This window comes from Sciurus vulgaris (assembly GCF_902686455.1).
Source record: "Sciurus vulgaris genome assembly, chromosome: 14".
Lineage (NCBI taxonomy): Eukaryota > Metazoa > Chordata > Mammalia > Rodentia > Sciuridae > Sciurus > Sciurus vulgaris.
This window is the reverse complement of record NC_136475.1, coordinates 60,905,626-60,918,286: the sequence shown is the minus strand read 5'-3', so window position 1 is coordinate 60,918,286 and position 12,661 is coordinate 60,905,626. Positions and strand designations below refer to the sequence as shown.

Genomic DNA, 12,661 nt, shown 5'->3' with positions numbered 1-12,661 from the left:
TAAGATACTGAGATCATAAAATTCATGTGCACGAGAGAAATCTGTGGCATTTGGGTAGATGAAGTCTTAGGTATACCCCAGCATGCTAAACGCCAATAATTCTTGTTCACTAAAAGCCAGTAGCCCTCTTTGTCCATGTTTATTTCCAAAAGTACCCATTAGGAGGCTAGAGATGTCCTCTGCTGAGACCCAAAGTTGATGTGTCAATTCATGCATCATTCACTCATTTACCTAATCATTCATGCAGATGATAGTTAAGGTCATTTCTTTTCTTGGTGGCTTTGGGGTTGGGAAGATAATTCTGCCTCCCGTGTACTAGCATTGTGCTTGGTGTCACGATTGTTCTCACAGGTAATTTTCAGAAAAATCCTGAATTTGTGTTGCATATCTGTAATCCTAGTGACTTGGGAGGCTAAGGCAGGAGGATTGCAAGTTTGAGGCCAGCCTCAGCAACTTAGTGAGACACTATCTCAAAATAAATAATAAAAAGGCCTAGGGATGTAGCTCAGTGGTAAAATGCCCCTGAGTTCAATCCTCAATGCAAATAAAATAAAATAAAATAAAATAAAATAAAATAAAATAAAATAAAATAAAATAAAATAAAATAAAGAAAAGGGAAAAATCCTGAGCTAGGTGTATTTGGAAGAGCAGGCAATTGCCTGGGTTGCACAGGAAGTCTGCCTACTCTTCCTTTTAGAAACAAGGAAACTGAGGCTCTGTAACTTGCCCAAGGTCAGCCCGCTAGTTAAGAGGCAGAGCTGGATTCAGACCCATTTTCACAGTTCCGAGTTACCTTAGGGAAGCAAGACACGCCCACGGGGGAAAGTTAAATAACAACTGAAGTTACATAATCCAGGACAATAGTGCAGTGGATGTCACAGAACAGGGTATGATGAAATGCTGGGTGGCACAGTAAAACGAGTGGCTGGGAGCTCAGGAGGTGGGATTCTCAGAGGGCTGGGTCTGGGTCATCTGGACTTGGTGGAGCGCACAGTCCTTGAACCAGACACTGAAGGATGGATACAGTCTGATAGTGGGGGGGTGGTTCAGATTTACTTCCTCAAGAAACACAGATGGGAGGCGAGCCTTTTTCTTTTCCATGAACTGATGGCTCTTCAACTTTTGGGTTTCTAGACCAAAATTTAAATCATTGAAATGTAAATATTTTTAAATTATTGAAGACTCCAGAGAGTCTTTGTTTATGTGGGCTGTATCTGTCAATATTTACCACATTGAAATGAAAACAGATTCTTTTAAAATTAATTAATTAAAAAATAAACCCATTACATGTTAACATGAAGAGCATATTTTCATGAAATATGGAAAACTACATTTTCCAAAACAAAAGTCTTACAAGCATGGCATTGTTTTATATTTTTGCAGATCTCAGTAATGTCTGGCTTAATAGGAGTCAGCTGGATTCTTGATTGGCTTCTGTGACCGGTTGCAATATCATCATGTAGCTCCTGGTACACACTTATGCACTCTTGAGAGTGAAAGGGACAGAACAATGTGTTAATTGTCATTATGAGAATGATTTTGACCTTGCAGAACAATTGAACAGTTCTCAGGGACCCTCCCCCAACACTGCAGGGGTCTCAGGAACACATTTTGGGAAGTGCTGCTTAAACTTACTCCTAGGCAGAAGAGGGTGCTGAACTTGGGTGGGGACTTGGGTCTTGGGGTGTCTCCCTTGGGAGACAGGAAGAAGAGGGAAAGCAGATGGGCCACCTTCCTTTCCACTTCTGGGTACCAGAAGTGGTCTGCCTCTCTGAGTCTGGGTGTGCTGCTCAGGTGTGACTCAGTGGTGGTGACTTGGCTGACTTCCATTTGGAGTTCTAATCCCACCCTGTGTATGTAACAAAGGCACCTTGCTGCTGTCTTTGGAAACCCAGGCATGCACTGTAGTACTTAGAAGATAAGTTAACAGCATTTATTCTGCTTCCTGATGGCAGGAACCAGGACAGGAGGCAATTTCTGCCCTCCCGGAGCTTTCCATCCACATGTTTCACATGTGCTGTTATTCTGCCCCTTGAGATTCTTGGTACAAAATGCTGTGAATCCTCCCTGTTAAAAAATGCAGTGGGGGAAGAGAGGCCCCCGTGAGTGCCAGAATCCAGTTCACATGTGTTTCCAAGGTAGTAATTAGAGGGTGCCTGTAATGAGCCTCAGGAGTCTTCCAGGGCCTGAGGTTTAAGTGTTAATTTCCAACACACAGATGTGCTTCTGGACTTCTGGGCTCTTGGCTAAGTGAGTCCTGCTTGGAGCTGTTTGTGGGGAAGGTACTGTCCTTTTTCCTAACCAGTTTGCCCTGTGGATGGTCATGATTCACCGTTTGCTTCTACCCACTGTGGATTTTGTGCTACTCAGGACAGCTCACTGGTTTTGAGCTTAGCATTCCAACACATGTTCTTTTAATTTTCTTCATGCTGTGATAACATGCCCTGTTCTTCTAGGAGACCCTTCTTTGAGTTCTTGTTTTTGAGCAGTTTAAGCAGTCTGGAATCTGCAGTCACCATGGCCTGGTTTCAGAGTCTGGACAGTGTGTTGGCATCTCAGTTATATAGTTCTGAGTCTCAGGATGTATTTTTATTATATAAATATTGATGATTTAAGGAATCAGATATGTCCTGGGAGGCTTGGCCTCAGAGGCTACTGCCTTGTCAGCCCTCCTGTTTGCCCAGGTGACACAGAGAGCGTAGAGAGCCTTCTATGGGGCAGTGGCAGGCTGTGGAAAGGGAATTAAAACTGGATTCTAGGGCTGACTGCTACTCGTTAGCTGGGTGACCTTGGGCAAGCCACTTAACCTTTCTGGGCCTCCCTTTCCTCATGGGAAACAGGATTAAGAATAGATGACAAGACGTACTATTGTCATGCTTTATTTAGTTTGGTCTTCTTAATAGACTTGCCATTTGCTGAGCAAATTTTCTAAGAAAAATGTATACCTAAACACATCCTAATATGGTCTCTTATCTGCCCAAGGGCAAAATAATTTTATATGACTGGGGACAGTTAATCTTTATTAGGCAAATAGTGCTGTCCCTTTTTGAGAAGAAAATTCTGTGTACACAAGAATGGTTTCCTTATCTATTTAGGTCACGGTTATTTATTCAGCATGCACCAAGTGCAAGGTGATACAAGAGATACTGTCAAGCCTCCTGGAAGTCCTTTCTGGAGAACGAGATGTGTATTAACGATAGACACGAGCAGTGGCGGTGTTCTGAGTGTCCACCCCATGCACATGAGTGGGAATGGGTATTCCTCTTGGGTTACTGTATTATGGGTACAGGCTGCCAGGAGAACAGGGCTTTGAACTCTGCCTTTTAAAGAGGATTTAGAGTAGAAGGGAGGGCATTCCAGGTAGCTAAGAGGATTTGACCAGGCTTTTGTGCAACATCTGTCATTCTCCCAGATGTGCTGGTTATCATTTGAGCCCTGATGACTGTGGCTTCTTGTCATTGCACGGGCTCTGCTTCCAGCTTCACATTTGGGGCATGAATTTTCATACTTGTCTCAGAATTCTGGGAAACCAAGAAGGAAGCTAAAGCCCTCCCTGGTTTGAACTAGGCTCAGGGAGGTGGTATGTTATCCACACCAGGCCTTGCTCTCTGTTTGAATGTAGTTTTTTAAAGTATGATTGCATATCCTTTTAGAGAGTCTTTTGTATCCCATCCAGGGAGTAAGATGACGGAGAGAAGCTATTCTAGAAAGATTAAAGGTGTTATCAGTTTTGGCTTTAAAGGGCAAAGATCAAAGTTAGGGTAAAGAGTCATCTCTCCCTCTTGATTTTTTTTGGGTAAATTTTCTAATATAAGGCCCTATATCTAGATGACTAAAAACTTTCCTGGAGGCTGGTCTAGCAAAACAAAGGGTTACAACACAAGCAAGGACATTTGTGTTAACCTCCCGCTTCCCTAGCAGCACCCCACTCTCTCATCCAAACACACACCTTCCTCTTAAATCCTCTTGTGCACGTTGCTTCCTTGGCAAATGTGCTATTGGGTGTCATTTTCTATTACAGTTGTAATGTCCAGGTGACTTTTTAACCTTTACATCTTAGTCACAGACTTCTAAACTGCTGGGACGAAACTTCATTATAAGTTCCTCATTTTACAAGCGTAGAACTGAAAACCCAGGTTGTCCAACTCTGAGTTTAGGTCTTTCTTTACCAGTTCATAGTTTCTTTTAGTATCCGAGCTGGATTTTCTCAGCTACCTTAAACCTGCTAAGTGTTTTTCATGCATTGTGTCATTTATTTATTATCACAATTATATGAGCTCAGTATTATCATCTTTCCTTTAAGGTTAAAGAGATGAAGTAATGTGGTTAGATGTTAATAAGTAAGGGTGCAGACGTTTGAACTCAGCACACAGTGGCTCTAGAGCACTTGCTCCTAACCTGCGCTGCACTGTTTTCCAAGGAATGCTCTCTCTAGTCCCACTAATTTCCCTATTTCCATCCCTTGCTCTTTTCCTCTGCCCCACCAGGGATCTCTCTACTTGCACTGGTAGGATTCTGACGGTGACTACCATGATGAAGGATGACTCAGAATCCTGGACTCTAAAGGAAGGTGCTCCGAAAAGCCTGTTCAGGTGCTCCTGAAAAGTCCTAGGGACTTAAAGGAATTGATATCACAGCATTTATGCCAGGGCAGTGGAGGGCATGATAGAATCTGTCCATGCATTAGCTTAAGGGAGACTGAACAAGTTAGAGGGGAGAGAAAGTAGATGGAAATCTCTGTGAAATTCACCCTCAGCTCATGCACATGTCCTCTTAGCAGGGATCTGTTGCATCTTCTTATCATCAAAGAGCATGATCCTAAAGCTCATAGCATAGCCAACATGGAGATGATGTCCAGCCAGCCTAGGGGCTCCTGCCTGCAGCCTCTGCCATGTGCATTTGTGTGTTCACCTTCTTCCTTTCTTTCTCTCTCCCTCTCCCTCTTCCTCCCTCCCTCCTATTTTCCTTCTTCCCATACTACAACAGTAGCCTAAAGGACACTGCTCAGACCCTGTGAGACTATGATCACTGACCCCTGGCTATATCAAGTTTGACACAGGTTGAGGCATCTGAATATTCAGGAATGCAGCTGTTTTTGATTCTGGGCTGTGTTGGAGGCTTCACCCTTTCTAGGGCTTATTTTTCGAATTTGAGCAGAAGATACATTGATAATCCAATAATTCATGCTGACTCTGGATCAGGGTTGGGGTAGGGGTCCACTCTGGTCATCCTTTACAGGAGGAAGAGCTGCCACCCATTTGGCAATGACTTAGGTTCTCATCTGTCTGGTATCCAGGTCTTAGATCCATCTGTGGTCTTATAATAGATTAATATGGGGGAGATCTATGGGTCAGGGCATATTTTGCACTTTTTAAAAGTGTATAGGGTCATCATTTCATAGTTTAGCGTAAGAAGGGACGCTTTTGAGTTTCTTGTTAGCTCTGGATTAGAAAGGGGAAAAGACAAAGGGAAGTCACACATGAGCTGGGGGAATAATCATGAAGCTGGAGACACCAGGCTTGAAGAGCTGTTTGGGGCCTAAGAGAGCACAACTTTTTTACTGTCAAAAGCTACCAGTTTCTTTTGTCTCTGACAAGGCACTTGTCCCAAGAAAACAAACCAACCAAACAACAACAAAACTAAAAAATTAGTGTGTCTGCTCAACTGATCATGGGAAACAGTTATTTGTAAAATTAAAAAAAAATTTTTTTTTGAAATAATTTTTTTATATTTGTGGAAGATAAAAATGTTATTTCTTAAATTTACCTAAAAGGAAACCAAATCCCATGGATGTGAAAGATCATTTGAAGGCTGTCAATGAAACTTTCGAGGTGAAGGAAATAGGAATGTGAAATTAGTAGAAGTTTAGGTGATTTCTATCCTGGGAGAACTCCAAGGCAGAAGCAGCTGCTGTGGACAGTTTGGAAGTAGTAAGAAGGTGAATTTTAGGGCCACTTGACTTCTGTAATTAGTTAGCACTTGCCTTTGTTTCTAGAGAGGAGGATGTTATTACTGGTAGTCTCAGGAAAGCCTGGTATGGCTTAAAGGAAGGATGCAAAATCTTAATCTGTGATTGACGCACGGTGTTTTCCCATCCTGTCAGGATGGAGGCTACCTGCTAAAGAGATCATCTACCTTTCACAGTTTGACTTCTTGGGCCAAGAACATTCACTTAGAAAGAGCAGCCTTGTTCCCTTTGGTTTTCCAATCAGTGTTTCAGGACCATTGGTTTTATGGCCCATGAAGACTTGATGCATGGATATGTGACCTGGGAGAGAGTCCCAGAGGGGCGGGGAGATGGAGTGATAGAAGAGTAATAAACATTTGGAAATTTTTCATTTACTGTGTCTCTTCAGGAAACAGAGAAAAGAAATTTCTTTTGTTCTGACATTCGTGTTAGGGATAAGAAAAAGATTCAGAGACATAAGGGTCTTGGTCATGAGTATGTCATTACTAAGTTGAGCCTTAAGCCTAAAAATCAAGGGTCTTTTGAACACCTGGATTGTTTTATAATTGCAGGCTTTACCTGTGATGCAAATTAGACTTTAGAGATGACCTCCCACTTCCCATGGATGCCTTTCCTGCAGTCTGCCACAGCCCTTGAAATTCCACCTTCATAAAGTCTTTCCAGTAACTTGAATTTTGTTATGAGTGAGGTAAATACAGATGTCCTAGAGATGTCCACATTGTCTTAGGAGTCATTTGAATATCAGTGTAAATTATATTTATGAGAGTTTTAGTTAAGTTTAGTTAAGTCATTGGAGAGGAGTGACTGTAGGGGCCCTGGGCATCCCAGGGTTGGCAGAGAGCTCTACACAGGGTTGCCAAGAACGGATATGTCTCAAGTACTCATGTTTTTCTGCAGGTGAGCCTGAATGCTATTGTAAGTGCATCCTACCCAGACTCAGAATGTTAAGGTATCTGAATATGTTGAGATTTTTCATATTTTGGTTTCAACTCACAAAGCAGCTTTATATTTCACAGTACCTGTAATACAACCAGGAGATTACTGAATATTCAAATACAGTGTTCTTGGTCATTGTCCATGCTATTTAGGTTAATGGCATTCATTGATATCTATCTCTTGGAAAAAAAGATTTCAAGTCAGCTCGTATTATAACACATTTTACAAACAGCTTGTTTAGGGCAGTAATACGGACAGTGACAATAATTGTGTCTTAGATGTCACTTCCTCCAGGAAGTTTTCCAGGATCTTCCAAATCAGGCTACGTGCAGCTTTTAATGTTTCTGTAGTATTTTTCCTGTTCTTCTCCCAGTTGGAACCTAACACAAAATTTGGGATTTTCCTGTTTGTTTTTTTGTCTCTTTTACTATCTGTTTCAAATAGGATTCCTCATCTGGACCACAGAACAACAACAACAAAAAAATATGACATGAATGTTTTCTCAGTTCTCCCAACAATGACACATAATGTACAATTGTAGATGGTCAGGAGAACATTCATCTATTCTAATTCATGGATGCCCTGAATCAGGAATCGGCTACTTTCTTAGGGCCAGATAGGAAAGATTTTTGGCTTTGTGGGTTATAGAGTTTCCCTCAAAACAACTCAGCTTCCCCCCTGCAGTGCACAAGCACCATAGATAATAAAAGTAAATTAATCTACTTAGAAAAAGTCTGGCAGTGATTGGGATTTTGGCCCTGAGGGTTTAACTTTTTGTGGTTTTTTTGTTTTTGTTTTTTTGGGGGTTTTTTGGTACTAAGGATTGAACCCAGGGGCACATTAGCAGCGGGCTACATCCCCAGCCTGTTTTTATTTCATAACAGGGTCTCACTAAGTTGCTTAGGGCCTTGCTAAGTTGTTGAGACTGGCCTTCAGCTTGCAATCCTCCTGTCTCAGCCTTCCAAATTGCTGGAATTACTGATGTGCGTTGCCACACCCCAGTAATATGGGGCTTCACTTTGGGGCTTCCTCCTTCCTCAGAGCTCGGTGGGTGGAGGTCCAGAGTGACAGACTGGGAGCTCTATGAGGGCAGAGGTTCTGCCTTACTCATTACCTTCCCTGGTGACTGGCCCTGTCCTGATATATAGTGAGTACTCAGTAAATACCAACTGTTATTCATTTAACATGTATTTATTGAGGGTCTACTGTGTTCCCTCCATCATTCTAGGAACTTGGTATGCATCAGTGCAACAACAGACACAATCCCTTTCTTCATGGAGCTCATATTTTAGCAAAGGAAGACAGATAAACAATCAATATGGTAAATAATAGATGATATAGTATGTGATTCGATGAAGGTCTTGGAAAAGGAAAAAATACCAAGTGTGGTAGTGGGTATTAGAATTCCTGGGGTGCTGTGGGGTGGGCAGGCCACAGTAGCACCCAGGCTGGTCGCACTGGCCTTGCTGAGAGGGTGAGAGTTGAGCAAAGACTTGCAGGAGGTGATGGGGTCAGCCAAGCAGCTGGCCCTAAATGCCCTTTCTCCTTCCTCTCACCATATCCACCTCTCAGCCTCCCCCCACTCAGATAGAGTCTCTCTTCCCCAAAGTAGCCTGGTGGGAAGAGTTCTGGGCTTAGAGAGACAGGATTCCAGGGACGACTCCACTGGGAACCTCTGGAGCTCTTTCCGCTCTGCTGAGTCCATGGGAACCTGCTGACCCCTCCTCAGAACAGTGGTTTCACCTTGAGCCTATGTTGTATGGCATGGAGTGTGTGGCAGTGTCTTGGGGGCCTGAGTTTCTCAGGCAAACCTCCTCAAGGGCAGGGGCCATTCCATACATGTTTTATATACAGGCTACAGTGATGGCATGGTGTGGGGTAGGGGAGCTGGGGCGGGTGTTGACGAAGTGGTTCAAGAGTGCATAGTTGAGGTCATTGGGGTTGGATGGCTGGGAAGTGCAGCCAGTGAAAACATTCAGCTCTGAAACTCAGCTCTCTGACTACAGTTAAACCTCATTTTACATAATGATTGCAATCCAGAAAAGCAATGTGTTTCTCCATGTAAATGAAGGGTTGCCTGTGTCAAGTGGCTTGAGTGTGGGAAATCAGCAAATGTCATGACAGAAGAGGTGACTTTCTGGTGCAGCTCCGGAGTCAGGCAAGCCCCAAGGGGCAGTGAGGTACCTGGGTCTGGGTGATCCACCTTCCTGAAGCAGCAGGATTTTGGATCTGGGCCCCTGGCATGTGTCCAGATAATCCCTGAGACTGAGTGTGGGGCAGATTCTGTGATGCATGGACCACCCTCCTCCAGAGTCCTGACATGCTCACTCTCCTGTGGCCAGGAGTGTCACTGCTGACAGCTTGTCACTGAGCCCCTCCTCCCACCACTGTTCCCTCAGCAGAAGAGAAACCAAGATCCTGTCCTTCCTGAGAGCAGCGCACATGAAAGACAGGCTTACGGGAGTCTATGGCTCAGCCTCCTACCCCCCCGCAAGGCCACTGTGGCTGCAGGGCTCCCCTTTGGATTGCCTGAGAACTTTTAAAAAAAAAATTATTTATTGACACTTTTTAGTTATATGACAGTCACAATCCATTGTGATATAATTATACAAGCATAGAATATATCGTATTCTAGTCAGGGTTCCATTCTTGTGGATGTACATGATGGTGGGATTTACTGTGATGTTTTCATATATATATAGATACACATAGGAAAAATATGTCAGATGCATTCTACTGTCTTTCCTTTTCCTATCCCCACTCCTTTCCCTCCATTCCCCATTTTCTAATCTACTGAACTTCTATTCTCCCCACCCCCTTATTGTGGGTTAGCTTGCTCATATCAGAGAAAATATTCAACCTCTGGCTTTTTGCCTGAGAACTTTGTAGCAGCTTCCACTCAGCCCGACTGCTCCCTCTGCTCAATCCTTCTCCCATCACTCCTTCCACAGTGGCTGGTCCTGGGGACAGTCCCCGCCTGCATGCTGATTTCCATCTCAGTCACTAGCCAGGCCAGCATCTAGCTGAAAACAGCCTGTGACGTGGGCAGATCCCTAGGAGCCACGGGGGAGTGCTACGATTACAACACTGTGTGTGGTCTTTCCCTGCTGTGGGCTTGGTGGCTCTGGCGGGGCTGTCCTGCCATATCTCCCACCAGCAGAAGTTTACATCTTAGTGTTGAACACTGTCCTCACTGCAGACTCTTCTTTTGGTCAGAGTCCTCAGGGATTGTCACTTCCGTATGCACAGATATCTTAGAACCATTTTGTTCCAACAAAGAATAATCAAAGAATCCCTAAGAGGTGTGAGGTGGTACACTTTAGAGCTGAGCTGGAGGCTTTGAGTTGGACTGTGCATTAGCTTTGATCACCATGGACAGGTCATTTAACCGCTGCACCCCACCTTCCTCATTGAAGTGTGGTTTTGCAGAGCGACCAAAAGGAAGAGAAACCTTAGAACCTGAATGTTTTGTGCACTTTGAAGACACATGTGGGGATGGATGAAGAAGGCAGGCCAGACTTTTCTCTTGGGGAGCACAGATACCAGCTGGGGACCATGGGCAAGAGATTCCATATCAAGGCCAAGACAATTCTTGAGTTGCAGGGGGAGGGGAGGAAGGGAATTAAAACAACTGTATGCCTACCATGTGCTCTGTACTGCTCCCTGTCTTTTCAGATGTTGCTCCATTTATTCCTTACCATATCCACCTGGCATATACATACTTTCATTCCTGTTTCTTAGATGGGAAACTGGCGCTGTGAGAGACTAGGCCATTTGCCCAAGGTCAGAAAGCTCTTAGAATTGGAAGGCAGTTCTACGTAACAGTAGGGCCTGTGTTCCTGGTTCTAGATCACACTGCCTAAAGCATTTTTCTTCAGTGCTGTCACATGCTCATGCCAGAGCAGCACAGGAAGAAATCAGTCTGTCAGGCAAATCAAACACTGAGAAGACACTTCCTCCAGGAAGACTTCCTGAGTACCCTGGTCCTGGATTCTGTCCCTTTACTCTGACTTCTCCAGCATTACCTGACCTCCTTCACCTCTGAGGCTTCTTTCACTTTTTAGTTTTTTTTATTATTTTTAGTTTTGGTACCAGGGACTGAACTCAGGGGCATTCGACCACAGAGTCACCTCCCCAGCCCTATTTTGTATTTTACATAGAGACAGGGTCTCACTGAATTGCTCAGCGCCTCACTGTTGCTGAGAACTGCTGGGATTACAGATGTGCACCACCTGGGCGGGCTCCCCTCACTTTCTGCCAGGTGTTGTGGTTACCTGGGGAGGAAGGCGGGCTTTAGACCTGTTTCACAGCCAAGTTTCTGGAGAGCAGAGCAGGCCAAACCTCTTTCCTCTAAGGCAATCTGCCTCCCCCGAGTATCCTCCAGTACAGTAGGTGTGAAGAAGTGTTGTGGGAAGAAAGAATGAGTGGGAATGTTAATGGCGATAAGTGACTGTAGACTCTGCAGCCGTAGATGCTTCAGAAATCCCATGGTGGTAAGAGTCATCGTGTGCAGGGTGATCAGGGGAGAGTGCACTGAGACCGATCTTAGAGAATGGGAGCAAGGCAGGGCAGGAGGGGGTGGACCCAGGGAAGAGGGGCGTGGCCATTCTGCAGGCACGCAGCTGCCTTTAGGGGGCACGGACAGCTGTCACTCACGTTTCTCTCCTGTATGCTGTCAGGCCCCAACCTGACCCCCAGCGTCTGTCCCACAGCACGCTGCAGGGGCTGGACGTTTCCCCCAGGGGAGCGTAGTTATGCCAGCCTTGCCAACTTGAGACCAAATGTTCCTCCTACGCAGCTGTCTTCCACATGAAATCCTGACGGGGAGGTGGGTGAGCGAGCGAGCATGAATTACCCCTGGCCCACGTCTTGGCTGGCTCACAGGCTGCCTGCTTGCCGGAGCTTTCTCTCATCTCATGGATAAATCAGGAACTCCCGAACGCTCCTGTGGAGCCAGCCTCCCCTCCCCTCCCCTCCCCTCCCGCCCGGCCTGCAGCCTGGCACAATCCAGGCCTGCCAGCCCCAGAACACTCTGTGCTCTTCCTCAGAGCTTTCAGTCATACATCACCTGTCCAAGCTTCTGTGACAGCCCTTAGGCAGGATGGGAAGTGGTGTCCCCATTCACGTGGCAGGGGATCCAGGGTAGGGGTGAATTTGCTCAAGGACCTGGCTCCTCCTCAGGACTGTCTGGCAGAGGACTCTCCACTCGCTTCTGTCTCTGGTGGGCGTCTCTCCTCACCCCTGACATGGAGATATCCCCGAGTTATCTGTTGTTTCTGGGTCCCCTTTTTCCCTTGAAGCTGTAACATATACAACACCAGGGTTGAAAGCTCAAGTTCAACCACACTCCCTCTGCTGTTCTTCCCACCACCCTCTTGAATGCTCTCCTTGCTGTGTTCACAGAGCCCTGCTTGCCCCCACCTCTGCTTCACCTCAGTCTGGGTCCTGGAGACCCTGTCTGCTCAGTTGTATGCATTTTCAAATGTCTTAGACATCACAGCCTGGATGTCACCCCAGGACCCCAAATTCAGCCAGTGCAGGAGTGGACTTGCAACCCATCCTAACCTGAGCTTTTCTTCCTGATTGTGGCCATGCCTCCATTCTTCAGGTCTCCCTGTTGAACCCTTTGCACCCTTCCTCTTCCCCTTGACCTTGATACTGCCTCCCAAGTCCAGCCTGTTGTTTCCTGATAGCCCCAGCAGCCTTACCCCCTGCCCCACAGTCCCACTGCAGGTACCTGCAACTTTTTGTTTGGGC

The 12,661-nt window shown here is 45.4% G+C and overlaps 1 protein-coding gene across 2 annotated transcripts in view; it reads left to right on the top strand.

The window, feature by feature from the left end:
* Positions 1 to 12,661, top strand: part of PRKCE (protein kinase C epsilon) — a 466,710-nt gene that overhangs the window by 64,839 nt on the left and 389,210 nt on the right. The window lies entirely within an intron of this gene.